This window comes from Protopterus annectens, chromosome 8.part0 (genome assembly GCF_019279795.1).
Source record: "Protopterus annectens isolate FY-2018-M chromosome 8.part0, PAN1.0, whole genome shotgun sequence".
Classification (NCBI taxonomy): domain Eukaryota; kingdom Metazoa; phylum Chordata; order Ceratodontiformes; family Protopteridae; genus Protopterus; species Protopterus annectens.
The window spans coordinates 1259751685-1259779587 of record NC_056741.1 but is presented as its reverse complement, the minus strand read 5'-3'; the positions used below and the strand labels follow the sequence as shown (position 1 = coordinate 1259779587).

Here is a 27903-nt window from a genome sequence, read left to right as displayed (position 1 = left end):
CTTGCCTCTTCTATACCTGTCTTACACCCTACTGAATACTTCCATGGATTTCATCTCCAGCACCCATTCCAGGGATTCACAACTGTACTTTCACAGAGCCAGGGAGTAATTATTCCCCACAGTCTACTACTTAAGAATCCTCAATCCTTTCTGTTCAGGGCGACCACTTCTTATCTTCCTAATATGAGTCTGTAGATCCATATCATAACTCACAGCTGTTCTAGTCTCCAGTGAGAACAGCTGTAGCTTCTCTAGTGTATGGTAATATAATTCTCCCATCCCATGCATCCTTCTAATGGCTTTCCTCTGGCTTCCTTCCAGCAGACTGACAGTCTGATGACCCTTTCTTTGTATGGCTTCCAAAACCATACACATTATGAATGTATGGGCTGACCATTACCTTTTTGCTTCTGAGGTCTGTCTCACAAAGGATGCACCCCGTCATTCTGTTGTCTTCTCATAGTCCAGGTGTGACTGACCACCCCATATTCTTTTCCTGTTCTGTTGCCATCAGCTCCACACCCCCAGCTGTAATCTCACACTATGGCTGCTGTGACCCTGGCCTATTACTTTTGCACTTGTCTGCAATGGAACCTAACTGCTACCTTCTAAACTCTTACTTAAACTCTTCCTTGTACCTGCTACTGTTGGAGCTAATTTTGTGAAGTCAATAAAGAGGCTGATCCTGTTTTCTGTTCCCTCAACTGTGTCTGAACTGGATACTGGACTGAGAAAACAAACTCTGCATAATTCTGCTTGTCACTTTCTTACTCCTATTATTGTCTCTCTCACCATAATCATCCATGTTATGCCATTCGGATATACAGAAACCCAATTCCATAGTCTTGCTGTTACCCATAACCAGCAGCTGACAGTGCAGGAATGAATGAAAGCAGGCTATATATATTAAAACTCACCTCTCAAGCTTTTCATGTAACTTAGTCATAAAACTATATCAGGCTTGACTTATAGCTTCTTCTGGCCAGGAGCACTTGTTGACTGATTATGATGATGATATACCATTTATTTTACAAGAGATTGTCTTGTAGGAAAGAAACCAGGCTTTCCATCAGGATTCTCTCCATGACCTTCCCTGCCACTGCTGTTAGGATAACAGCCCTGTAGTTCTCTGGATTTCTTCCTCACCCACTTGTTTAAAGATAAAAAACTTGGTATTTCCAGTCTTCAAGGACTTCAGCAGTTGCAATGATCTATTAAATATTTCTGTCAGAGGACCTACTAACACACTGGCCAGATTCCTTAGGACTGCTGGATACATCCTATTTGCTCCTTTAAGGAAGTCAGTTGTCCCACAAACTCCTCTTTCTACAACAAGATATCTATCTAGTGATCTCTCCAGTTTGTCCTACCTCCTCCTTAGCATGGCATCCTGCTTGCTTTCCTTTATGAAGACTAAAATAAAGTATTCATTCAGTAACTCCGCCTTTTTCCAGGTCTTTCATCTCTTTCCCTCTGTCTCTCTCTCTCTCTCTCTTTCTCTCTTGTCTTTGTTCACCCTGGCTAGGGGTGTGCTCCTCCCTTTCATCTTTCTGCTGTATAACTGAAGTTCCGCCTCTTAAGCTCTTCTACCAAGTTCAGTTCAGATAGTGACTTCGTCACCCTCATCTTTGTAGCCTTTCTGCTTGCCCTTTTGTGTTGTGCCCATTTCATTTCTCCTCCTCTCCTTCAGACTATTGTATGCACTATTTTTCCCTAATCACTAACCTTTCTCTCTGTGTAGCCATATTGGTTTCTTCAGTTCCTGACTTTTTGTCTCTTCCCTAAACCCCTCTTCTTAGCCCTGGGTTTTGCATTTTTGACCCATTCCCATACTTTATTTACTCCTTTTGTTTAAACCTAGTCCTCTAACTCGGCTTTAATCCTCTCCTTCAGCTCAGCATGACTTACTGTGCTAAAATCCCACACCATTGACTTTGCCCTTATGTTATTAGTCTTCCCCCACATTCTACATCACACAGTGGTGTGGTCACTTTTGACTAGTGGTGCCTTCTCCTGGATATCACTGATCCTTCCCAGCCTTGCTTATGACCACAAACAGACTTCTCTCCTTTCTGATGCAGTTAGTCTTACACCAGCTGGTTGAACTCCCCAAGGCTGAAGACCTCATTCATCTCTTGATCCCTCTGCTTCCTGGAGATCAGCTCTCCCAGTCTGCTTTTTTAGAGATTGAGATTACTTGTAACTAGAACACTCTTGTTCTTACTTCACTACTTTATTCTCCCCTACTGTTTCTCATCTTCGTTTATATCTAGGAATTGATACACTCTGTCACTTCACCAGCATTCTTCCTTCCTCTGTCTTAACCACTATAGTGCTTACCCCAGGTTATGACCCTGTCTATTCCCTTGCCCCCTTCTGCATCTCTTATACTCCCTCCCTCCCTCCCCCCTCCACCCTTGAAATAACCCTTTCCAACCCAGCCTGGAGCATGTCTATCTTTCCTGGCTAAGGTGGAGCCTGTCTCTAACATAAAGCTGGTCTCCCCATTTTTTCATACTAGTCCTTTCTCCATTGTCCTATGCTACATCAGTAGCTGTACTCTGTAATCCTCTCCTTCCATAGTGAGCTAGCTGCTGACATAGGGTAACACTTCTGAGAAGGCTGCCTCTAATCCCCTATCCGGGCAGCTGTCTATCTCTTTCCTGTCCACACTTACCATCACTTCAGTGGTCTACCTTGACAAGTCACTGATGTCTAAATGAACCACAAAATGCATCTAACCCTCTTTGTTGTTGACTGCAGTTGTCATCATCTTCCATATCTTACCAAACCTGAGACTCAAGATTAGTTTCTTTTTAACCTGGTCTCCAACATCTCCCTTGCCAAGGCTGTTAATCCCCTTAATGTGAGTCTTCAGTCAGAAAAAAAATGTTCTCTCTGTCTCTATCTGTCTCCCTACATTGATTTTCTCCATTGTCATTTCCTTCCCAATACCTCTACCTCTCCCATCTACAACCTTTCTCCTGCTTCAAGTCTGCTACTTTTGCTGTCCTCATTGTCCCTGCTGGTTCTCTTTCTCCCAGTGATGCATCTCATCCCTTTCCCATTCCTTCTGTACTCTTCTCATAAGTCTTTCCCACTATCCCTTTCACATTGTATCCGTCCCATGTGGCTAAGTGCCCCATCCTACCTAATTCTCTCCTGCTCTCCTTATGGCATTGACTTCTCTATAACCACCTCTGGAACTGTTTCCTCTTCATTAGTCACAAAAATCTCACCACGTCAGTGGATGAAACCAACTCTTAGTACAAAATGTAATCAAGAGGCAAAACCAAGGAAAAACACAAACAAGAGGCAAAACCAAGGTCTACCGCCTCCTTGGTTTTGCCTCCTCTTCATTGGTAGTCACCACTGCATGCATCTTTCCCTCTACTTTGGTTTCTTCCTTATATGATCATAGGAGATCACCAGGCTATCGACCCAGAGGTCATTTTAAGCCTAGCAGTTTGAACCCACTGTAATACTGTAGAAGTACTAGTCAACACCCAAGACTGCATTTAGTGATGACTGCCCATGTCCAGGAGGGTTGTGGGCACTATCCCCAGTAAGACTTTATGGTGCCCCATCCACTCATCCAGGTTCCTCTTGAACAGTGTCATAGAGGTATTCTGTTTCACACGAATTGGTAGCCTGTTCCAAAGATGTGGCAGTCACTTGGAGATAAATCTGTCCCTTCAGCAAGTCCTATTTAAGTCTCAGGCCATTTTTAAATCCTTGGAATGGGTAGCCCTAGACCCATTTGATTTATGGATATGCAGTAAGTTCATTAGGTTTGGGTCTTGGGTCGCTCTGTAGGCCAGGCGAAGAAGTCTATATGATACAGAGTATAGTGATGGGGAATTTAGTCGGTCTGTGTAACCCACATGTTGGAAGCCTTGATCTTCTTTGTCAGAAACCTCTGAGGTCTCTCTAATTGCAGCAGGTGCTTAGTATGGTACATACAGAATGGGGCATTATACTCAATTATGGGCTAGATAAGTGTCAAGTATAGGAGGGTTATAACTTATTTTGCTCTTGAGATGATGCCTTTACTAATCAAGTGAGCTACATGGAAAGCTTTCCTTACAATGATAGACACATGGTGATCAAACTTAAGGTTGCAGTCAACCTGTGATGCCATGTGCCTTACCACTTCATGGGTATTTAGGGTATTGTTGATTTGATAGTGAGAAGGGACATTGTTTGTGCCAAAGGGAATGATGATGCATTTCTTTACATTCAGTTTGAGACCGTGACTATTACACCAGTCATTGGTCTGTGTGAGACTCTCGTGGAGTATATTGACATCATTTGGGGATTCAATGATTGCTCCTAGTTTGCAGACATCTGCAAACTTGGTCAGCCACAACCCTTTAGTTTTGACCTGAACATTTGAGAAGTATATACCAAACAGTAGGGGGCCCAGCACTGATCCATGTGGCACCCTGCTGATAACAGTTCTGCTGGTTGATGTGGAGCCACCAACTTTGATAGTGTGTGTCCAATTTGTGAGCCAGTTGCAACCCATCTTACAACAAAGGGGTTTACATTCAATTTGCTAAGCTTATTGGTAATGCCTTCTCTTTCATGGCTGCATTTGCTACGTTCTCCTTTTATCTGCCACCCATTTGCCTGTACTCCAGCTACAACCTCTGCCCATGTTCTTTTGTCCTCTGTCTTTTCTCCACTATCTTTTCTCATTTCTTCCTGCATACTGAGCTCCTGTTGCCTCATCTACAGTCCCGTTCTGGTAAGCATATCACCTGTCTATCTCTCACCCTTCCTCATCAGTTTCTTCTGTTCCCTTCCCGCTTTCCAGGCCTTGAATGAATTATATAATTGCACGCACCAGTCAGTCCTTTCTATACAAGTATAGTTCAGTGTGACTTATTAAACAGACATCATTGAAGCAGATTATTACAAATAACACAGAAAAGCAATTATTACTTAATTACTCTTATCCAGAAACAATGACAAAGCATTCATCAGCAGCTTGATTCTGCAACAAATTCACAGGTTTTTAAGAAGTAATCAGTTTGCACCTAAATCTGTATGGAATACAGATACATGCACATGCAAACTGTTTTTCTGCCTTACATTTGTTTCCATAAGTTTAGAAATGAAACAATAAAATAAGACTGACATTAGTGAATGTAAAATGAAAGCCAATTATATTGTATCCACATTCTACAAATTTGCAATAAAATTACTTCTTACCTTAAAATGTCCTTCCAAAGCTGAAGAGTAATCTAAAAATTGTATACTTAGTTCCCTTCAAAAAAGATAGTAGGCTTAAATAATATTTTGCATAATGATTGTGGTGGGTGATTCAGAAACAATTAGTACACAGAATTATATAAAATAGTGTGATGAGTAGCAATGCAGAGAGGAGTAGGAATTCAGATATACATAGCATTACTGCAGAAATAGTGTGGTATGAGTAGCATCCTAGTAACCACATAATGGCATGCAAATGACAGGTACCATGCTGATGAGAGCCATTGTCTATGGAAAGAATGAATCAAAGTTCGGGAAGTCATCCATCCCAGGTAACTATCATATTGACCACACACCCCTTAGAGTTGACCCAGTAGTCAGGGACTTAGGGACACACATAAATAGTAATCTAACCTTTGATCATCACGTGTCTACAGTGGTGAGGAAATCATTCTATGTTGAGCAACTTATAAATAAAGGTATGGCATCTAAGTCCAAGGAAGTCATTGTTTCACCGTATTCAGCATTCATCAGACCTATCATTGAGTACAATGCTTCATTTTGTATGTATCTAACCAGGTATATCCAAACAAATGGAACATCCACAGATGTTTCTCACTAAAAGAATACAGGAGTTAAGTAATACATCCTATGCAGACTGCCTCAAGGCCATATCCCTGTATTCTGTCTCCTACAGGTTTTTGAGGGGAGATCTATGCCTGGCATACAGGGCATTGTCAGACCCCACTCTGATGGACCTCCTGCATATCCACAAAACAAAAGGTACCAGAATTACCCATTCTAAAGACTTAAACCTTGCCTGTGATATAAATAGGACCTGCTGAAGAGATGGGTATGTATCCCAGAGACTACCCTGTCTTTGGAACAGGCTCCCCATCCATGTGAAGCAGAGTTCCTCCCTAACCCAATTCAAGTGCAATTTGGACAGTTGGATGGGAAACCGGAAATTCATCCCTGGTTTGGCACCTATGTTTCTAATGGACACAGGTAACCTGTAAATAGTTCATCACCCAGGCCCCTGCTTGCACTTATCAAGGATATCAGAAATTGTCAGAGCTTTGGGATGCATGGCTGGGCTTAAAAAGGCCCTTGTGGTCGTTAACCTAGTGAACACCTATGAACCTATTAACCAAAGCACAGGAAAGCAAAACTCACAAATGTACAAATTAGACATGTACCACCCTGACAAGGAAACAAGGCAGATGCATGGAATATCTATCCCAGTGGATACAGGTTTTTGTATCATTAACCATCCTTGTTATGGGGACTTTTCAGTATCCAGGTGGGGATGCATTAGCATTTTTTCAAATGTCAGACCAATAAATGCTACAACTTTTTTTGATATAATGCTGCAGCATTACCAGGAACACTAAGCAGAGAGCCACTTCTATGTAGGCATTTTACAATGTAGCCTATTTCCTTGAGGTTCTGAGGGACACTGACTGCACCCACACTGCTATTAAGGCTATAAGTGTTCCACATGGTATCCAGTATATTAGTCAAAAGGGTTTCCACTTCATCAACTGCCAGGCAGTGTGCAAAGAACAGGATATTACGTACAGTGTGTTTGTATACTATCCAAGCAGTTCAAATGATTTCCATATCCAACACATGTGAAACATATACCAGACTTTTGTGTGGGGTGACTTTCCACAGGGTCATCTAGTAGGTAGGTGCACACATCACTATCCAGAGAGGTCTTGATATGCTTTTCCCATGGTAGCTGTTGGCAAACCATTTGTAATATCCACTGTAATGTGTTGCAAATGATGCTGGATATGCCTTGGAACCATGGCTAATGACCCCCACCTACAGTCCCTACACAGTGGTAGAGACAGCGTATAGTACCTCACTATCACAGATGTGGAACATCACTGAATGCATGTTCAGGCTTATGAAGGCTTGCTTCTGTCACCTGGCTACATCAGGTGGTGCACTGCAGTATACATTAGCAACCTGCAGTAAGATATCTGTGGTCTGTATCATTCTACACACCCTGGGGCTATGAAAACAGTTATAGAGTGGGATCATCATAGTAATGCTGAACAAAGCTGTGGTACTGGCAGAGAAGGAGTCAAGTGAGGAATCATTGGTGAAAATAACTGTAGCAGTACCCCATGCAATGCAAAGATACTTGCAGTATGCAGAATAGCAAAAAAGTATTATTTGGTCTTTGGAGGTGAGAAAATTGGCAGGAAAGAGCAGACAGCAATGTTAGCATTGGGTGGAAGGTTATGGGAAGTGGGCATGGTGACCTTGCACATGACTACAGGGTTTGGGAAAGATAGGGATCACATTCCTCTGTTTAAGAGTGGACATTCCATGGTATGAATGCTGGCCAGGTGTACTTTGTGCCTCTGCAGCATCAAGACTGGAGACAGCCTATCCTATGAATAGAATAGCACTGCAGGAGCATGTATGGTCACCCTGGTGTGGCCCATGATGTAGGAAACCCTGTAAATGGCCATGGCTAAGCATTGTCCTCAGTTAGCACACAGGGGATCGGGATGCTACACATCTCCAGGACCCAGTGTGGTTGCCTTGAGGGGCTGTCCATATGGTAGATCCAGAACAGCATCAGCCATGACCATGGGATTGCCCACTCCTAAGAGGTGGAAGCAGTCATGGCTGAAGGATAGCGATGCAGTCTCTGGGACAATGTGTGCCATTTGCTTACATCTAGCCTGTGACCATGCATCACCTGGTGAGTGTTTGTGAACATCCTCATGAAGGCATTAGTGGATATAAACATGACCACCAATGACCTCAACAGGAATGTCTCAAAACAAAATGTCTGCCTACATGCATTGCAGAATATTACACAGTTCCTGCAGTGGGTGCAGATCTTCATGAAGGCCATTCAGCTCACTCATCATATCTGACATGATGTACGTAGTAGTCATCTGAGCCTGAATGAATGAACAGCAAATCTAATGATTGATACCTAAGGGTAACACCAGATCAGAGAATATCATGAGATCATGGCAGCAATGGCCTCCTCCAAGCCTCTCTCCCCAGCTGGGGGAAGGTTAATGCACCTCAGAATCAAAGTGGCTCATGGTTGCCCACTGTGGTGGTGCCACCTATGTAGTCTGCCTGGAGTAACAAGGACATATTATCCAGTGCTGCTGCCAGAAGTTCATCCTGCTCTCATCCTGTAACTTTGTAGTGGGTAATGTGTGTGTGTGTGTGTGTGTGTGTGTGTGTGTGTGTGTGTGTGTGTGTGTGTGTGTGTGTGTGTGTGTGTGTGTGTGTGTGTGCACCTCTAATGTTAGTGTTCTTGACAGTACCAAAGTGTCATTACACTATGTCATTTACAGAGTGTCATTATTGTCAGTCACAGGTGACTTGCTGACATCCAGCATTTAACTATTCTTTGTGCTGGACCCCTCCCCCAGTGGAACATTTGAAACCACAAAGACTGTATGTCTGTGGCTATGGTGGAACTTCTCTGACACTCCCATCAATACATGACACATACAGCTACATACCAATAATATAGTTAGCCCATGTAAATACTTTGTAATGCCAGATGTCACAGGTGCAGCTCTGATGTTCCTAATGAGCAGATGTGCATTAAGTGTTCTGCTGAACACAACATGCACACTAGATGGACACTGTACAATCAATTAGTCATACAGGCACAGGGTAATACTAACCTGGTTTATCTCCAATATACACTCCTCCAGTTGTCACAAGCCCAGCTCCAACAGCCATACCACTGCCAGGTATGATAGGTATCTCACATGCCACAGAGAGGACCACCAAGAACTTCTCCACTTCTGTGAGATACCTCTCTGTTGTTGTTCCATTGTCTGCAATGGATCTGTCCTGTGCCTTGATCCTGGCATGCAGTATCATATTAGTGACTTTGCAGTGCACCAGTGCTATGATTCTATTATGGTCTCCCATAGCACCGATGTTAAATGTCTGCCACACTTTATCGTGGAATGTCTTGTCTGCTTTACCCTTGTCAAGGATACATATATCATGTGTGCATACAACCTCCGGTAACACTTATGCCTACAGTGAGGTAAGGTTTTCAGGACATTTCCTTTGGTCCCATGACAGGGCATGTACACTTCCATGCAAAACAAGTAGATCACTGCATACATGTGCATGGCTGTCCTTGGCAGGCAACTATGGTCTCAACAATGTCAGCGTACCTCTACCTGTCCATGACATACCCATGTACAACTATGCTGTCAAAATTCACATTGTGTGCCATACTGCAGTAATTGATAAAGTGACACTGCCCACCATTTTGCAGCATCATAGCAACAGTATGCAGAGACATATTGGTGCAGGAGTACTCATATCTTCTGTGGCATGTGTGGTGTAATGTGTGCAGATGATAGACTGTGTCTGGGTGAGCCCCTCATTACAGCAGAACAGAAACTTGATATGCCCTTGTGCTTTGCAACTTAACAGAATGAGCACCCATTACACCAGGACAGTAAATTGACACACGTTTGTGCTCTGCAACCTAACAGGCTGGGTCCCCACTCACAACAGGACAGTAACCTGTCATAACCTTATGTCCTGCAGCCTGACAGTCTGGGCCCCTACAGTTTACATGCCTTTGTGCTCTTTTAACTCACATGTCCCACTTCCAGTATCAGGGCCTGTTGCTTCCATGTCCCCTTTATGTATGCTCTGCAGTCCTTTAGTCCAGTACCAGTTGTCTTGGCTGTTGTCAGTGTGCCTCCTTGGCAATATAAATTGTTAGCCAGTTCTGCATTCCAATTCCTACAATGCTGATTACAGTGCAATGTCTGTACTATGGCAATCATTGTTTTTTATCTTACTAAAATGGGTCTCACAATGCAGTGGTTATGCTAGAAATGTGATTTAGTGTGATAATTTCTGACTTACCATAATACAATACATTGCATCAGCGGTGGTGCAGCTGTAGCATTGTTGCCTCACAGCAAGAGGTTCTCCCGTTCAATTCTTGGCTGGAGTGTGGGGAGTGCCTTCTGTGTGGAGTCTGCATGTCCTCCCCGCGGTTGGGTGGGCGTTCAAAAGACATGCGTAAATGGGCGTGCCTTCATTGATGGTTGAACGTCGAGCTGGCACCTCGGCATTCGTGAAAATGTATTGCCAATCATTAGCGGACTGGAGTTCCACTGTGGCGACCCCTAAATGGGAAAAGCCGAAAGACAACAACAACCATAATGCAATACATTATCGGTCATAGTCAACACTAGAAGGCCCGACTGCATCCATTTACTGGGTTAGGAGGTCATGAGTATGGTACGCTGGTGCACAAACACTGTGTGGTCCATGCCTCCACCTGTCTGCAGTACTCTTTCATTACATCTCACACACACTTGTGTTGCCTAATAATATACAATAAGTGGTATCCTAACTTGTTGTTGGGCACTTTAGGCTACCAGAGTCCACCTTCTTCTGACCCGTAGGCTGGATAAAAAATCTTTCTGTATCTGCTACAAAATGATTATAAGGAGCACCTGCTGGGGGCCAAAGATGGCTCCATGTATAAAATACATACCTGGCACCTGCTTGCCAGGGATATGAGTGATGTGACTAATATCACCTGCTCTGCGAGCAGTACAGTTTCAGACAGAGTGACCTGCTCCACCAATGCTTAGCAAAGGTTGAGGAAAGAGAGGCCGCATTTCTTCAGGCAGTTTGTTATTGGTTTGCACTGCATTGTTCTGACTGTACTTTCCTTCTGTTAAACAAGGATGTGTTTTACTCAGTACTATTCCTTTTTGTGTCTTACAGCACCAAAATAGGTTGCATTAAATCTTGAATCCTGCTTGAGGAGGCTAGGCAGACTTTCTAGACAGTGGGGCCTACCTCTCAACCTCTTAGCTTAAGATATCTGGGCAGAGCCAACAATAATAGTGGGACAAAGGCCCAAAAATCAAGGAAAGATTTTAATTATTGCTCTTATAAACTTAGAAAGTTGATATAATACCAGGTTTTGTGTTAACATGCATTTCCTGAAGTATGTTAAGTCTAAAACTTAAAATGTCTGTCATTATTTAGTGACTTTCAAGTCCTCAGTGATTCATAGGAAACCATAAATTTCAGGAGGAATAGACCAAAAACATGAGGCAAAATCTGAGCATTCTGCAAAAATCTGGAGAGTTGAGAGGTATGAGAGCAGGTGCTTTTGGTGATTATGTTTCATTACTGATTACTTTTCTTTGGGTGGCTTCTCTCTTCCTTGGCTCTACCCACTACGTTCACCCTACGGGTTTACTCTACTCCCCTACCCTGTCCCCAAATTTCACCCGCCCCAGCACATCTAACTTTATACCTATCCAGCCACTCCCACACCACAACTCCCTATCATAATCAGCCCCTCCCTCCCACTAATCACTGTCACTTTCTTCAGCTTGTTTCCTAGTTCCACCCACTTCCCTCTGCTTAACACATCCTTTCACCCTGCAACATCTCTGTCTGGAAACCCACACACTAACCTTTTTAACCTACACCTCTCCCATCACTTTCTGTCTCTCTCCTAAATATCCCTCTCACTTAACTTCACCTAACACCTATCATGCAAGCAAAACCTTCACATGCTCTACTGTTTTTATTCCAGTCTTTCATTCTCTTCTACCTACTCTACCTCATTAAGCTATCACAATTCCATTATTCTCCTCCCCTTCACACAACTTCAGTATATATTAAAAAATAATCTCCCTCCACAGGCCAAATCTCTTCCCATCTCTATAAATATAATGTATCTTTTCTCTTTAAAAGGAAACTCTTCCTTGTTTCCTGTAAACCACTTCCCATATCAATCAAGCTAAGCTCCCTAGGTTCTAATACCCTAACCTATAACCCCTTAGAACATAGATACCTATCCTTACTCTATTCTAAACTAATCTCCCTCCTCCTCCTCCGCTCTGGAGATATACACCCTAACCCAGGGCCTTCACATAACTCCACTTCAAACCAAAATCAAATTGTTCACCTCCTCCTCACAAATCTCTTCTCCTTGCTAGACTTAATGCCAGAAGCCTTTGTAATAAAATACCTACTTTTCATGCCTGGATCTCCCACAACAAACCTGATATTCTCTCTATCATAGAAACCTGGCTAAAACCACATATAAAAGATACTGAAATAACACCCCCAAACTATAAACTCATAAGAAATGACAGATCCCAAAAGAAAGGTGGAGTAGCCTTAATCTTCTCCTCCTACTTAACAGTGGCACCCTATACTAAGCCCATACCCATATTTGACACTGCTGAGCTAACCCTGGCCCTTCTCAAAGTTAACAACAATAAAAGTTTATGCATTGCCTCCCTGTACATACCACATGGCAACAATATCCCTATTCTGGAAGATATTCTCTCCTGGTTCACCACCAGCATAAATAATGAGACAATAATCCTAGATGATGTCAGTATTAACTGGTCCTCCATTAATTCATCAATCTCTTCTCAAAGCATTAACCTATATCAATTCACACAGCTAATCAAAACTCCTACTAGACCAAATAAAGATAACACCGCAGGATACATCCTCGACTGGATATTAGTCTCTCACCCAAACTGAATTTCTGATAGTGGCACTCTCTCCAACTCCCTTAGTGATCATCTCCCTGCCTTCGCACACCATTCCCCTTCCCCCCTCCTCCTTCAGCATAAATATATTACAACCCGCACCATAAAAAACTTCAATCCCCAAATCTTCTCCAATGCCTTAAAACAGATAAACTGAAACCCTCTAAAGTCCCTTCCTTTGGACGCCGTTGTCTCACACTTCAGTACAGTTTTGTCTGATTTACTTAACTGCTTTGCCCCCTGCAGAACCAGAAGACTCAAATCCAAAACAGCCCCCTGGATAACCAAAGAGACAAAAATCCTTATGCATCCCCAAGACAAAACCTGGAAATACTATCAAAAATTCAAAATTCCCGACTCTGTTGCTGAATACAAGCAGCTACAAAATCAAGTAAAAAAATAGCCATCAACCATAAATCCTACTATCTTAAACTTCAAAACAACCATAAAACCAACCCAAAAAAATTCTGGAGTAGCATTGCATCAATTCTCTCTCCATGCAAGAAAGAAAACCCCTGTCCTGACCCAGACTTTCCTGACCTTCTCCTAGCTACCCAATTCAACTCCTTTTTCATTGATTCCATAGCCAAACTTACCTCATTTTTCCCTAATAATATCTCCTCCAACATATCCAAAACCATGGCTTAAACCTCTAATAACTCTCAGTCCTCCCCTTTCACTCTCAAGTCAATTTCTACCCACACTATAAAAAACTCCTACTAAAATTAAAACCTTGTTCTAATGCCCCAGATAACATTCCATCCAACTTTCTCAGACTAGCTGCTGATGGCATAGCCCTTCCCATCAGCATCCTAATTAATCACTCCATCCAAGAGTCCTACTTACCACTCCTCTGGATAAAAGCCTTCATCGTCCCCCTCTACAAAGGAGGTAACAACTTTTCAATCTCCAACTTTCGCCCAATAGCTATCCTATCCCCTATCTCCAAGATTCTCAAAAAATGTATCCACCTGCAACTTTTACCCTACCTACTTGACAACCAACTACTGACTCCAACACAACATGGGTTTAGACCAGGACATAGCACCACCACTGCCCTCCTTTCCTTACTCGAAATCAACTCTGCTCAAGACTCTGGCAACATAGTTTCTACCCTCCTCCTCGACTTATCCAATGCCTTCAATACTGTCTCTCATAAGCTCCTCCTTTCTAAACTATCTCATCTTAACCTTTCCTCTTCTTCTATCAGCTGGTTCACCAGCCATCTTTCAGCCAGGGAACAAGCTTTAAAATGGAACAACTGTATTTCTTTTTTCCTTCACACCCAACAGGTGTTCCTCAAGGGTCTGTATTGGGTCCCTTACTATTTAATATTTTTATTAATGACTTCCACCAAAAAATCCCCAATGTTAAACTCGTCCAATATGCAGATGACTCTACTATCATCTGCTCCGCCAAAACTCTCCCCAAATTAATAAACCTTAATCAAGAGGCCTTCTCCTCCACCGAGTCCTGGATGCTTGACAACCATCTAGCCCTTAATGCCTCCAAATCCAAAATAAAGATTTTTTTCCCCTTCTAGACACACTGCTATTGACAAAGCATCCTTCTCTATGCTTAGTCAGAACAAGACATCTATTGAAATAATTCCCCATGCAAAATCTCTGGGGATCCTTATTGATGACCAGCTAAAATTCGACATCCATCTACAAACCAATATAACAAAAAACATCAAAAGCTCGGAATGCTTTATCGTCACAGATGCTACCTTTCTCTTTCATCCAAACAACTCCTATTCACCACCTACCTCATCCCCTCTCTTCTATATGGAGCTCCACTACTCACTAATCTCTAATCAACCCTGAAATCTAAACTATCCTCATGCTATAATCAAATTTCTAAGTTTGCCACAGGATCCAAATCCTCCACTCATCATTGCAACTCCCTCCATGCCCTAAACTGGTTGGAACTCCCAAACTACCTAACTTTCATTCAACTAACAACAGCACACAAGGCCATTTTTAAACCTTCTAGCTGCCCGTCTCTCTCCTCTTTCTTAAAAGTCTACCAACCACATAGAACGCTAAGATCCACAAATCAAAACCTCTTGGAACTCTACAAACCTCTACATTCTCCAGGACAACTCTTACTATCCTTCTCCCTTGCTAGATTAGGGAACTGTCTTCCCCCTCACATTAGAACTACGCAGAATCTCTCTTCCTTTAAAACCTTACCCCACTCTTATCTCTCCTCTCTCTGGGAATTTTCCTGTACTCATTCTTCCTGAATCCTGACACCTCCCTTTATCCTATCCTATTTAAAACACATCCATTGCATAAATAATTCTTTTGTCTCCATTTATGATGTACTAATTGAACATTAATTTGTTATTCTTGTAAATATCTTAAAATGCTGTACTTAGTTATTACTTTTGAATGTTTTTATAATATTGTCTTTCTGTCTGGAGCTTTTCTCCTCGGGCCTCCATTGAAAATGGGCTACATTGGCCCAATGGACTTTCCCGGTTAACAAACTGCAATAAATAAATAAATAAATAAATATAAATAAATTTAAAGTAAGGATAATGTGTCATATAAATGAGTATTAATGTGCTGTCTTTTTTACTTTGTTTTTCTGTCTCTACAGGGTGAGCTGGTGGAGGAGGTGATGGCAAGGCAGCAGTTGCCTGGGCTTGGGCCCACACCAGCCCATGTACCTGTTGTTGAGTCTCTTATGGATCCCAGGCCTACTCCTCTGCAAAAGGATGCAGGTACTCCTGTGGAAGATAGCCTGGAGGGCACTCTTGTGCATTCCGTAGACATCCTTCAAATGGGGAGTGGAGGAGGCTCCTCATTTAGGTGTGTCTTAGAGGGATCTTCAATGATAGCAGACGTGGGGCAGCAGTTTGATGAATGCTTTCACACCCTGCAGCATCTCTCTGTGCAGCTACTAGATTCACACAGCCTGTTTATTGGGCCACCATGGGCAGGGCCTGTCCAGGGTGTCTGTCACAGAGATGATTGCCTTCTGGGTGGTTTCTCCTGTGGATCAGTCTGGCAGATCTGCCATACTCCCCTTATCCCCATCATGGTGTTCTCCTTCCTTGTGTCTTCCTCCCCCATATCCTGTTTGCAATTCTCCCCATCATCATTTATCTTTCCTTTGTATTCATCTTTCTACTGTTGCCCCCCTTTGTGCCCAACCCCCCAAATGCCTCTGTCTTTTTACGTTTGTCTGCCCTGCTACCTTGCATTGTCCTGCAAAGAAAAAAAAATAACCATCTTTACTACACCATCTTCCTCTCAGGTTGCTCTTGCGTGTATTCCTCTGTTTGTATATACCCCTCTTCTAGCTGTCCTAACCCCTTTATTCTCCATCTCACTGATAAAATTAATGGCACTATGCTGTGCTGGCCCTGTGTGGCCTATTCACAAAGCCCATACTGTACCTATGAACTTTGCTGCACATGCAAACATTTGTAGTGTCGGGCATGCCTCTTCGGTATGTTTAGTGTTTTGGTCAAGTGACACCAGTTTAAATCTTTCAATAAAGTGCAAATTAACAGACTAAAATTATGTGCCTTAAATTTTCTAAAGGTACACAAGTTATAAATGAGGTATAAAATTTACAAAGTCTGCTGCTCTGATTCACTTTAGTGTCAGCGAGTCTGGAAGAGAGCAGGGTATTGCAAACAAGCAGTTACAAGCCACTATAATCCAGTACCAAACCAACAAGTTCTTGATATGTAGTTAATTCAAGTCCAGTCAACTTAGGTTAATAAAAATAAGCAAAAGTCATCATACTTGTCTCAAGTGAAGCTGGTTAAAGTTAGCTCATAGGTTTGTTTGATCCTACTGTTTGTGCCCTGATAATGGAGGCCAAAAAGGGCCCATTGAACAAATGCATATACCTACTAACCAAAAGAATACATAAAAAGCAAGCACATAAATGTTGGTAACTGGTACATGCATTTGCTCAAAGGACACTTTCATGAATGACTTGGGCATCAGAAATAGGATCATACAAGGTATCTTCATCTGAGATGTTTGATTATTTTTTATCTGTTTTTATTAAGACATATTTGTTGACAGTATAGGTAATAATGAGCTGCATTTATTTTAAATAGTTTTGGGTGCTTTTACTTTACACATATGTTTCCCAGTTTCTTCTCTGTTTACAAGAATGCCAAAGTTGCCCTGCTTTCTTTTTTTCTGTTATGAGCTTTCTACTTAACAGTCAGACTATAGAATGACCAAGACAGAATGTTAACAATGAAAAACATGAAGTCCAAATGCTGCTGAGGTCTAATGTTGAAATGTAGCTCTGCCTAAATTCTGTGACTACATGCCTGTTCTTAGAACTTGGCACCCAATTAAACTGCTAGAAAAACAGAGGCTAACCATGATAATAAAATCAAAAAAGGGTATTGGTTAACTACCTGTAATAAATGGTTGTTATAAAACTTGATTCAGTACTTATTATTGACAAGTGTTTGCATGTGTTTAGGGATAAGAAGATAATTTTCCAAGAACACTGCTGAACTTAAAGTATATATTGAGGCCCATTTAAAAAATAAACTGGATCCCCTGCTTTTTCAGTTACACTGTAACAGATGCATCATGTCATAAACACAGCTATTATTCACTTACTTATCCAGTGTATGCAACTTAATGGCAAGTCAAGTTAAAAAACTCAAAAGCTGGTATCAGCTGTAGCTGATACTGAAGTTGATGAGAAGGTGTTTCACTGCCAAATAGAAGTTATTTTGCTGTTTAATTGATAGATTGCCAATAACTACATGAATAATGTTTGTGCACTAAGCTAATGCCACATTTAAAAAATTAGGTGCTAAAATGAACTCACCTCAAATATGTACATGTGCGTGAGAGAGAGAGTGTGTGTGTGTGTGTGTGTGTGTGTGTGTGTGTGTGTGTGTGTGTGTGTGTGTGTGTTGTGCAGTGTTCACTTCTGGTGCTCCATCCATCCATTCATCCATCCACACATCTATCCGTCCATCCATCTCCAACTCCTTTTTCTCATTTTTTCACATGGGGTTAGGGTGTTTTGTCAATAAAGAGCATCAGCTACAGCCAGTGTTCACACCTCTGGGTGGCTAGCAGGCTGTGAAGAAAGGAAGATCTCTTCAAATGGTTTTAAACTGCAACGCTTATCAGGTGTTTCAACTCAAACAGCACTGTCTTCTGACTTCAGAGTAACAGTGGCATTCATTGTATTAGAAATAACACCCTGTCATTTCATACAGAAATCAAAGTAGGATCACTCCTAGATTAGGATATCTAGTAACTGACAGTAAAGGTCAAAGGGTTATGGCTATGAACAGTTAATGAGCTTCACTGTGCAGTCTTGGGTTGGATTCCTTTGACTTCCACTTAAATACCATGTGATTATTTATCCTGGCAAATGCTCTCAGGTCACCTCTAGAAATAAACAGGCATTTAGGCCTAGTGAAGTTAGTTAACAAATGATAAAAAAATGGAAATAGTATTTACTGCACACAAGTCACATAACTGCATCCTCCTATGCTTTTTAATCAAATGAGAACATTTTGTGAAGCTAAGTACAAAGCCTAGTGACAATGCTATCAAACATTCAGTATGTATATATATTTTATATTTTATACTATTCAGCCTTTTCACCCAAAATGTGTTTTTTGTACCTTCAAACTATCTTTTAATGCTACCTTCACCACACTAATATCTTCATGTGAAGTATATATTAACTCCAAATATGTGACTTAAAAGATTTAATCTAAAATGAAGACACAAACATCATCAGTATTGCCTAAATTAATTAGATACTACTTTAACTCATTGCAGTTGACAGCAGAAACTCAAATAATGATTCATCCTGCTCCCTGTTATGCTTACTGACAATCAATGCACTATATCTTTATTTACTAAAGGTCTTCACAGGACCAGATAAGATGCTACAGCAGCACACATGCAAGTCCTTACTTACCTGGATTTTTATTTATTCTTTCTGATTTCAAATGCTTTGTGCCAGGATTTATTTTTTTCTTTCCCACTTGAACCGAATCCTCACGTCTGCCAACCTGCAACGAAGCAATGCTCCTGTTCCGTTCTTTTCAGTTTCTACTGCATAAGCATAGCTCAAGGTACAACTGAAGTCTAGTGCCATAAAATGACTATGAATGTTAAGTGATGCCTGGAATGATAAGCACGCATTTCATTATAAGAACAATAGAAGACTGTTGTAGAGCAAGGAGGGGGTTGCAAGGCAAAATCTTTTGGAGAGTAGCATATAATTTAACCCTTCAAGAACATCTGTTGGAAAAGACATCATTATAATGTCTCTTAATCAAAAAGTCTGTCTATCATTTAGTCATATCTTAACCCTAAATCTTTTTAATAAAATACTAAATGATCGCCATCAGTATGGAGAGCAGAAAATTATATGGAATAAAAGAATGAAAATAATCAAGTGTTTTTTACGTGTAATTTTTGTCGTGAGAATATTACTTAAACTGTTTAAAGTAAAATGATAGCTTTATTTGAGAATATTACGCAATCTATTTGAAATAAAATAACAAAATGTAAGCAATGTAGTAATTCACGGTGGCTTATAGCATGTTTTGTAAGGATCAAGGCAAAGCAAATATATTCTCCTCCACAACCATTACTTGTACTTATCTGAATGCAAAATTACAAATACACACATACAAATACAGAGAAAGCCCCTGCTTAGGCACTGTTAGACTCATAGAACTGAAAGGATAATATTAGCTCTCATTTGGGACTTGAACTCAAGACCTCTAGCATACCATGCTAGTGTCACTGCCGCTGAACAGATAGGTGGTGAGATTTCACTTAAGAGCCACATCCTTCTGAGAACCCCCCAGAATAGTGATTAAGTACAAATTACAAACATACACAAATACTGACAAAGCCCTCTGCTTTGACACTGTTTCAGTCATAGAAGTGAACGGATAATGTTAATGCTCATTTGGGACTCAAACCTAAGACCTCCAGCATACAGTGCTGGTGTCACTGCTGCTGAACTAACAAGATCCTCTGGATAGATAGGTGTTGGGGTTTCACTTAAGAGCATTATCTGTTCAGCTAGGAAACCCCCAGTGTAGTGATTAATGTCAAATTACAAACACACACAAATACAGAGAAAGCCGAAAGCCCTCTGCTATGACACTGTTGCAAACGTAGAGGTGAAAGGATAATATTAGCTGTCATTTGAGACCTGAACTCAAGACCCATCACAGGATGGATGTCTTGGGTTCCTGTGCCAAATGAGAGCTAATATTATCATTTCACTTCTGTGCTGCAGGGCCACTGGTCAACAAGAGCCTTTGGACAGACAGGTATCAAGTTTTCCTTTGAGAATCTTATCCATTTGGCTAGGAAACCCATAGTGTGGTGACTAAGGCCAAAATACAAACACACACATGCAGATACAGAAAAATCACACTGCTTAGGTGCTATTAGAATCATAAAAGTGAAAATATATTAGTTCTCATATGAGATTCAAACCCAAGACCTCCAGCACACCATGCAGGTATTACTGCTGGTGGACAAAAAAGAGCCTCTGGACATACAGGTGTTGAGTTTTCCCTTAAGAGCCTTTTGCTTTCAGCATGGTGATTAAGGTCAAATCACACACACACACACACACACACACACACACACACACACACACACACACACACACACACACACACACACACGCACACACACACACACACACACACACACACACACACACACACACATACTTGTTGGTCTGAAGCAGTGGCAACAGCATGGTTTGCTGGAAGTATTGGGTTCAAATCCCAAATGAGAACTAATATTAGCCTTTGACTTTTATGATTCTATTGTCTAAAACAAATGCACCCTGGGAGATCCCGACAATGAAGGCATAGAATATTTTTTCACTATTTCCTAGTGTAATTCTTCCAAATAAATGGCCAAACTTAAGACTATTAAAGCTGTAAACTATTGTAAAATAATATCCTTACACCATATTGGATGGTGTCTAATAATGGGAACATTCAGGACTAAAATCTGTGTGCCTCCATGTATCCAAGACCACAGAATTCTTACTTATACTGAATTTTCCTGTGAGAGATTATGACTTCAGTGTCTCTCAACACCTTGTGGGGTTATGGCCCCATATCATTAACTATATCGAATCAGGTTAAGTATCTCTGAGACAGGGAGAAGTGCTTGAGGTGGGGCCTATTGTTAATCAAATATTTTTTATTGCTTCTTCAGATAAATCTGTCCTGAAAAAGCTAGAAATGAATTAGACAAGTACTTTGATGCTTAGGCTGGGAAAGAAAGTGACAGACAAGATGCATTAACACATCTGTGTGGTGATAAACACACCATCCATCCATCCTCAACCCCTTTTTCCCATTTTTTGCACATGGGGTCGGGGTGTCACTTCAACTGCGACAATCATCTCAAGCCAAGGTTTTCTGCTTAATGTTCCCCAACATGATTTTGTCAGCCATGTGTATGGCTTTATGAGGGACTTGTAAGCATACCTCTCAACTTCTTTGCTCAAGAATTCTGAACAAAGCCAAAAATAATGGGGGGGGGGGGGCAAAGGCACAAAATCTGGGATAATTTTTAAATATTGATTAACTTAAAAAGTTAATAGAACAACAGGTTTTACATCAATATGCATTTTCTGTAAAATAAGAAGTATGAAATTCTAATGTCTAGCATTACTTATTAACTGTAATTCTCAGTGACTTACCAAAAAAATCAAATATGTTATGAGGTAAAGGGCAAAAATCAGGGACATTCTGCAAAATTATGAATAGTTAAGTGGTATGTTTGTATTGTGTATTTTCATTTATCAAATGTGAACATGTTGATATGCATGCATTTGAGTGCATATTCTGTGTATTTCTGTTCTGCTCTAATTATACATTTTGATAAAACTAACTAGTTTATAAATTTTGAACTGTGGTTTTGCAGTGAATTAAAAGCCATCTGTTCTCACATTTGCTCTGAGTCCCAACACACACACACACACACACACACACACACACACACACACATACACACACTCTCTCTCTCTCTCTCTCTCTGTCCCTGAATTAAGGAATGTAAACTGCACTAATGAAGGCTGACAGTATAATCTCAGCTGTGTGTGTGTATGTGTGTCTGTGTGTGTATGTGTGTGTGTGTGTGTGTGTGTGTGTGTGTGTGTGTGTGTGTGTGTGTCTGTGTGTGTTAGACATGGAAACGTGCACTCACATGTGATAATTAATTGTCAATGCTATATTTGTCATTTCACTCACTGACATACTATAAGTGCTAACTCATGTGGCAGTACAGATCCCTTGGAGGGTCAGAAATGATAGCAAATAGTAATATAAGAAGTATGCCAGATGATACAGGTATCTAACAGCCCTCACTCTGATAACCACTCTTATCTTATGCTGCTGCTTTAGTCCATGAACTGGATGCTCCGGTGATGTCTACAGACTTGCTTGAGCCATATTTGATGGCCTGGTCTCAGTAACGATCGTGCCAGCCTGCCCATTCTGACAGTACATGCACCATTATCTGCTGGTGAAGTTAAGCCACCAAATATACGAAACAGAGGCAAAAAGGCTATCAAAATGACTAACTTATAGTTCAAGCAACAAGTACTTACTGCAAGGCTAGAAAGCACAAGGACCACTTTACACTAAACACCAAACTGCAATCCTCCCACATCATTTTTTTCTATAATTATTTTCAGTCTCATCCTTTAGTGCACAGTAAACAGCACCTCCTTCTATTTAACAAAACTCCACCAATGTTGCTGTTTGTCCAAGGTCATGTAGGTCATTAGTCTGTGGAATAGTGTTACTGATAATGAAAGTTTGCATAGTAATTTCAGGAATGCAAGCACTTTCCTGTGGGGAGGAGGGTTACCCAATCATTTCAGTGATTTAAACAAACTTTCCTAGAATACATGGACAGATGCACAATGTAGTTCCAAAATAAGGCGGACTGGTATAATGTCAGATGGCTTCAAGTTATTATAGTCATTTAGTGGAGGTAACAGGGAGAGGAAGGAGACGGTCAGTGACAGCAACTGTTCTTACAATACTAACTAGCATTTTTGTTTCACTATCCATTTTCTTATGTAGTTACTGAAAACCCAGATTATAGAAAATACGAGGAGTGCATCTCTGCATTTATAGCATATCTCCCTTGTAATTGCTGTATACCTCATTTACACATCATGACCCTATTTCAGATACCCCCTAATTCTACTTTAAAATAATACAAAAAAATAGAAGAGGTTGTGACACCCCACAACTGACCCAGTAATCAAGGAGCCTCAATCCTCACCACTGGCAACAGTGAGGGATGTACACACTGGGAAGATGACAAGTACACACACAGTAAAGTGCAATTTCAATTAAAAGCAGACAGTGACCACAGTCAGTCTGGGGCTGGTTTCTCCCTCTTTCTCCAGGTCCCCAGTAAGACTCCCCACTGGCACAGCTATAGAATTGAGATCTCAGCTGTGTGACCAAGCCAAGACCTCCAGCACACTCTCTGTTCAACCAGTGTTTAGTGTCCCTGCCAAGTAGCTGACACACACACACACACACACACACACACACACACACACACACACACACACACACACACACACACACACTCTCTTTGAGATTTGATTTACACACACACACACACACACACACACACACACACACACACACACACACACACACACACACACACACACACACACACACACACACACACACACACACACACACACACACAATCCTGGGAAAAGCTGGCACAGGTTTACTGGCTATGCCCCCTTTTGTCCAGACTATAAGGTAGTTACTACCGCAACCAGCCAATTCTTTATCAGCTATTTTAAGGCCCTTAACAAAGGGTGTCCAATCTTACTGTGTAATGTTACTATTAATCCAAAAGGTAGTTTGACCAAGAGCAAGGCTATTAGGAGTGGCCCACACAGTGTCACCAAATAAATATGCTAATACTCTCTGAGCTTAAATATGGCTCACAAATATTAGCCACCATGAATGGTTTACATATATTTAATAATAAATAATAAAAGAACAAGAAAATACTCCGTAAATAATCACAGTTACATCAGAGTTCAAAATCACAGGAAATGTTTAAAACAACATTGCAGGACAGTCTCAAATAAAGAAAAAAAAGCTAAGGTATGCGTCACTATATTCCTGTCTGTACTAAGAGAAATTACTGTACCCTAGTTAACTTACTTATACAGACCCCGGCAAGACAGATGTGGTGAGTGAGTCTTCCATTTGATGCTGCCAGGTCAAAGACAAAATGCAAAATGCCCAGTCTCTCTCTCTCAGAGAGTTCTTAAATTAATATTTCAAATTTTACAGCTGGGGTAGCTGGCAGCATGACATCACTTCTTGTCATCTGACTATCAGTTCCCAGGCTCACAACCATTGATTTTAGCATCTACCTGCAAAACACATAGACCTTAGATCTTTCGGCAAATGGTTGAAGTCGTAAAATAGATTACATTTTTCCAAATTTAAAGACAATACAAAAAAATGTCTAGTTCTAGACATTATGTCTCCTGTTGCACTGAAACTGAAAGATAGCATCTCTTTTATTACGTGGTTATAAAGTAATTTACATTTTCAGCTATTCTTCTGAAGTTAACTTCTTATGTTTCAGTACAATTGTTAAAATACATATACAGCGAAACAGTTACAATAGTGTATATACATTTCTGCTCAATATTTTACAAAATATCTCTTCCGCACATGTCTGTACAATATGACATACAGTTCTAATACAGTGGTAACACAAGCAATTGCGTCATGCTAATATTCACAAATGACACACGACCACTTACAAAATTCCAGATAGCTGGGCTGGCGGTATCTCCTTCTGTCACACTTCTATTGTAAATCATATGATATATAATTATTTACAGAATTCCAGATAGCTGGGCTGGCAGTATCTCCTTTTGTTACATTTCTATATAAATCATATTAATATTCACAAATGACATACAATTATTTACAAAATTCCAGCTAACTGGGCTGGCAGTATTTCTCTTTGTCACCTCCCCTGAAGGCTCAAGCTAGTTTTTCAAGTGACCCTTGAGAAATGAGCTTGAAAGGGTGAGCCTATCTGGGAATACACTACCCCATACCCTGTCTTGAGATTTCAGCTGCCTTGGCATTGCTGACCCCAGTACAGTGCTGCACTATCCTATCATATGCCTGCAACCGTAGGTTCCACCATAGTAATTTTGGATTTGGTTGGCTTGCTGCCTGTAGCGAAAGATCCCCCTCAGACTCCTCCAGCCTCCTATTGCCAATACTTAGCACCATGGCCTCCCTATCATGGTAAAGTTTAATCATGTTAACATGGTACAATTTATGCCCCTGCCTCCTGCCTAGCAGTTCTACCATGTAGTTAACATCACTGACCTTCTTTACCACTTTGAAGGGTCCCACTCAAGCTGCCTGCAGCTTGTTGTGTCTGACAGGAATGAGAGCCATTACCTTCTGCCCTATAGCATACTGTCTAGCTCAAGCATTCCTGTCATACCAGACCTTATTTTGCTGTTGGGCTTCTGCTAGGTTCTCCTGGGCCAAGCCCATAAGTTCCCAGAGCCTTGTCCTGAGGTTTAGGACATATGCCACAACAGGCTCCTAGTGGGGGTCACACATCCTCCCACTCATCTCAAATCAAATCTAGATGTCCCCTCATCCTATGCCCATACAGCAACTCAAAGGGTGAAAAACCTGTGGATTTCTGGGGCACCTCTCTGTAAGCAAACAATAGATGGGGCAAATATTTGTCCCACTCCCTCTTAAACTGATCTGCAAATGCCTGTAGCATGATCTTGAGTGTAGAGTTTAACCTCTCAACAAGACCATTAGTCTGGGTGTGGTAGGGTAGGGCGTGGTCTTTAGGTGCATCATTCCACAGTGCTTCCAAAGATAAGCCAGCAGGTCTGACATGAAATTGGCACATCTGTCAGTCAGTATTTCTTTTGGGAAACCTACCCTGCTGAAAATCTCTAACAAAGCATTTGCCACCTTTTCTGCCTCAATGGAGGACAGAGCCACTGCCTCAGGATATCTGATAGCATAAACCACTACTACTAGGATATACTTCTTCATTGTGGAACTTGGGGGTACTTAGAGGCCCCACAATATCCATAGCTACCCTCTGAAATGGCCCCTCAATCACAGGCAAAAGCATCAAAGGAGCTTTGACCTTGTCCCCTGCCTTGCCTACTTTTTGGCACTGCTCACAGGTCCTGCAGTACCCTGTTACATCTCTGGAAATCCCAGGCCAATAAAAGTTCTGCATAATACATCTCTTTGTGTGCTTTATGCCCATATGACCTACAAAGGGAATATCATGGGCTATGGCTAGAAGTGCCAGATGGTAGGCTGTGGGCAATACCAACTGCTGCATTCTCTCACCCTCTAGCCCTCCCTCAGGGGTTCACTCTCTATACAGTAACTGTTTGTCCCAGTATACAGCTTCCCCCTTCCCTTGAGAATCAGTTGCCTCACTAGCTACCTCCCTCAGGCCTTGTAATGTAGGGTCTGAAAGCTGAGCTTGTCTCAATTCTCTCTTTGTAACCCTTCCCAGCTCCCCTTCCACAGGAAGTCTGGTATTCTCTCACAGTGGTGCCTCACTGTCAGCCTGGATACTACTACTCACCTCTGCCCTTGCTGTCAATCTGTCCAAGGGAACATCATTACCCATAAGCAGGTGTGGCTCACCTTCAGTCTCATTGCTACAGGGTAGCTGCTTCCCTGAAGTAACCACCACACCAGTCCTGTCTTCAAGTCTGTGGTCTGCCTGGGTGCCTCCCAGGCTACCAGACCCACATGCTTATCTCCAAGCCTGACTGTGTGTCACTGCATGCACAGAAAGTACTGCATTATCAAAATCATTCCCTATCAGGACATCTGCAGTGATATCCTCAAACACACTTACTTACTTGCTTGCTTCCCTTTCCACCCTCCCAGTCAAGATGAACCCTAGCCAAAGGTATCTGGAATGGTGTCCCTCCTAAAGCTCTGACTGGAGTAGACTGCCGAAGCAAGTAGTGCTCCTCTTCAACTATTGCAGGCTTCACAATGGTCAAGTCAGAGGCTGTGTCTCTTTAAGCAGTGGCCTCTTTCCCATCCACTAAGATAGGATATAAACTCTTGTGGTAGTTTGGTACTCTTGTTGTCTCCAGACAACTTACTGCTGGCATTCTGTCATTCCCATTTACTGGCTTTTGTTCTCCTCCTTGCCTCAGTGGACATCTGTGTGCTACATGACCCCACTGGTTGCATTTAAAAGATTTAACCCTTGATCCTGGACATGTACCTGGACTAGTGGTTTCCCCTGCTACTGCTGGACTCTGATGGGACAGTTTAGGCTGCCCACCATGGGTTTCCTTAGACCCAAGAGCAGCAATGGGTATCCCTTTCCTGTGCAGTGATGCCCTGCCTGTTTGGTATAGGTCTCCTTCTTCTAGAACTCATCCGCAGTATTGCATTGCCTATCTGCCAACCAGAATGTCATGTCCTCAGGCAAAGTTCTAAGGGCTTGTTCCCTCACCAAAAGGTCTGCCAGCCTTTCAAAAGTGGTGACCTGACACCCACTCACCCACCTATGAAAATAAGTGCTTAACTCAGCAATATATTCACACACATTTTCACCTGCTTTGCTTCTATACTCATGAAACATTTTTCTATAAGCTTTAGGTGTTAACTTAAAACACTCTAACAGACAATTTTCAACAGTATTACAATTTAAGCAGTCAGTATCAAACAATTTAGAAATAGCAGTTACAGGTTTACCATGGAGTAAGGGAGTCAGGAACCATACCCAGAGCCCTTGGTCAGCGTTATAATGTTTACATACCCTTTCAAACATATGAATGAACCTTTCAAAATTATCCCCGCCTGTAAATTATGGAAGAAATGTATTGACCTTTGTTGCTTCTGGGGTTTGGTTACTCCCTTCCCCATTACCTCCAAGACCCTAGTGAAGAGTCAGCATCTCCTTTTCATGTTGCCTCTGCCTCTCATTCTCCTCAGCTTCTAGACATCTCAGTCTCTCTGCTGCTTCTATTTCCAAATGTTTGCCTCCAGTTCAAATCT

The 27903-nt window shown here is 41.6% G+C and overlaps 1 protein-coding gene across 5 annotated transcripts in view; it reads right to left on the bottom strand.

Moving 5' to 3' along the window:
* Window positions 1-27903, bottom strand: part of LOC122809346 (catechol O-methyltransferase A-like) — a 321593-nt gene that overhangs the window by 142383 nt on the left and 151307 nt on the right. The window contains exon 2 of one of the 5 annotated variants that reach the window (XM_044080759.1): window positions 18729-18935. The exons of the other annotated variants lie outside the window; for them this stretch is intronic. The gene's annotated coding sequence lies outside the window, so the exon portion shown is untranslated. The remainder of the gene's footprint in view (window positions 1-18728; window positions 18936-27903) is intronic. 5 annotated transcript variants of the gene reach the window in all.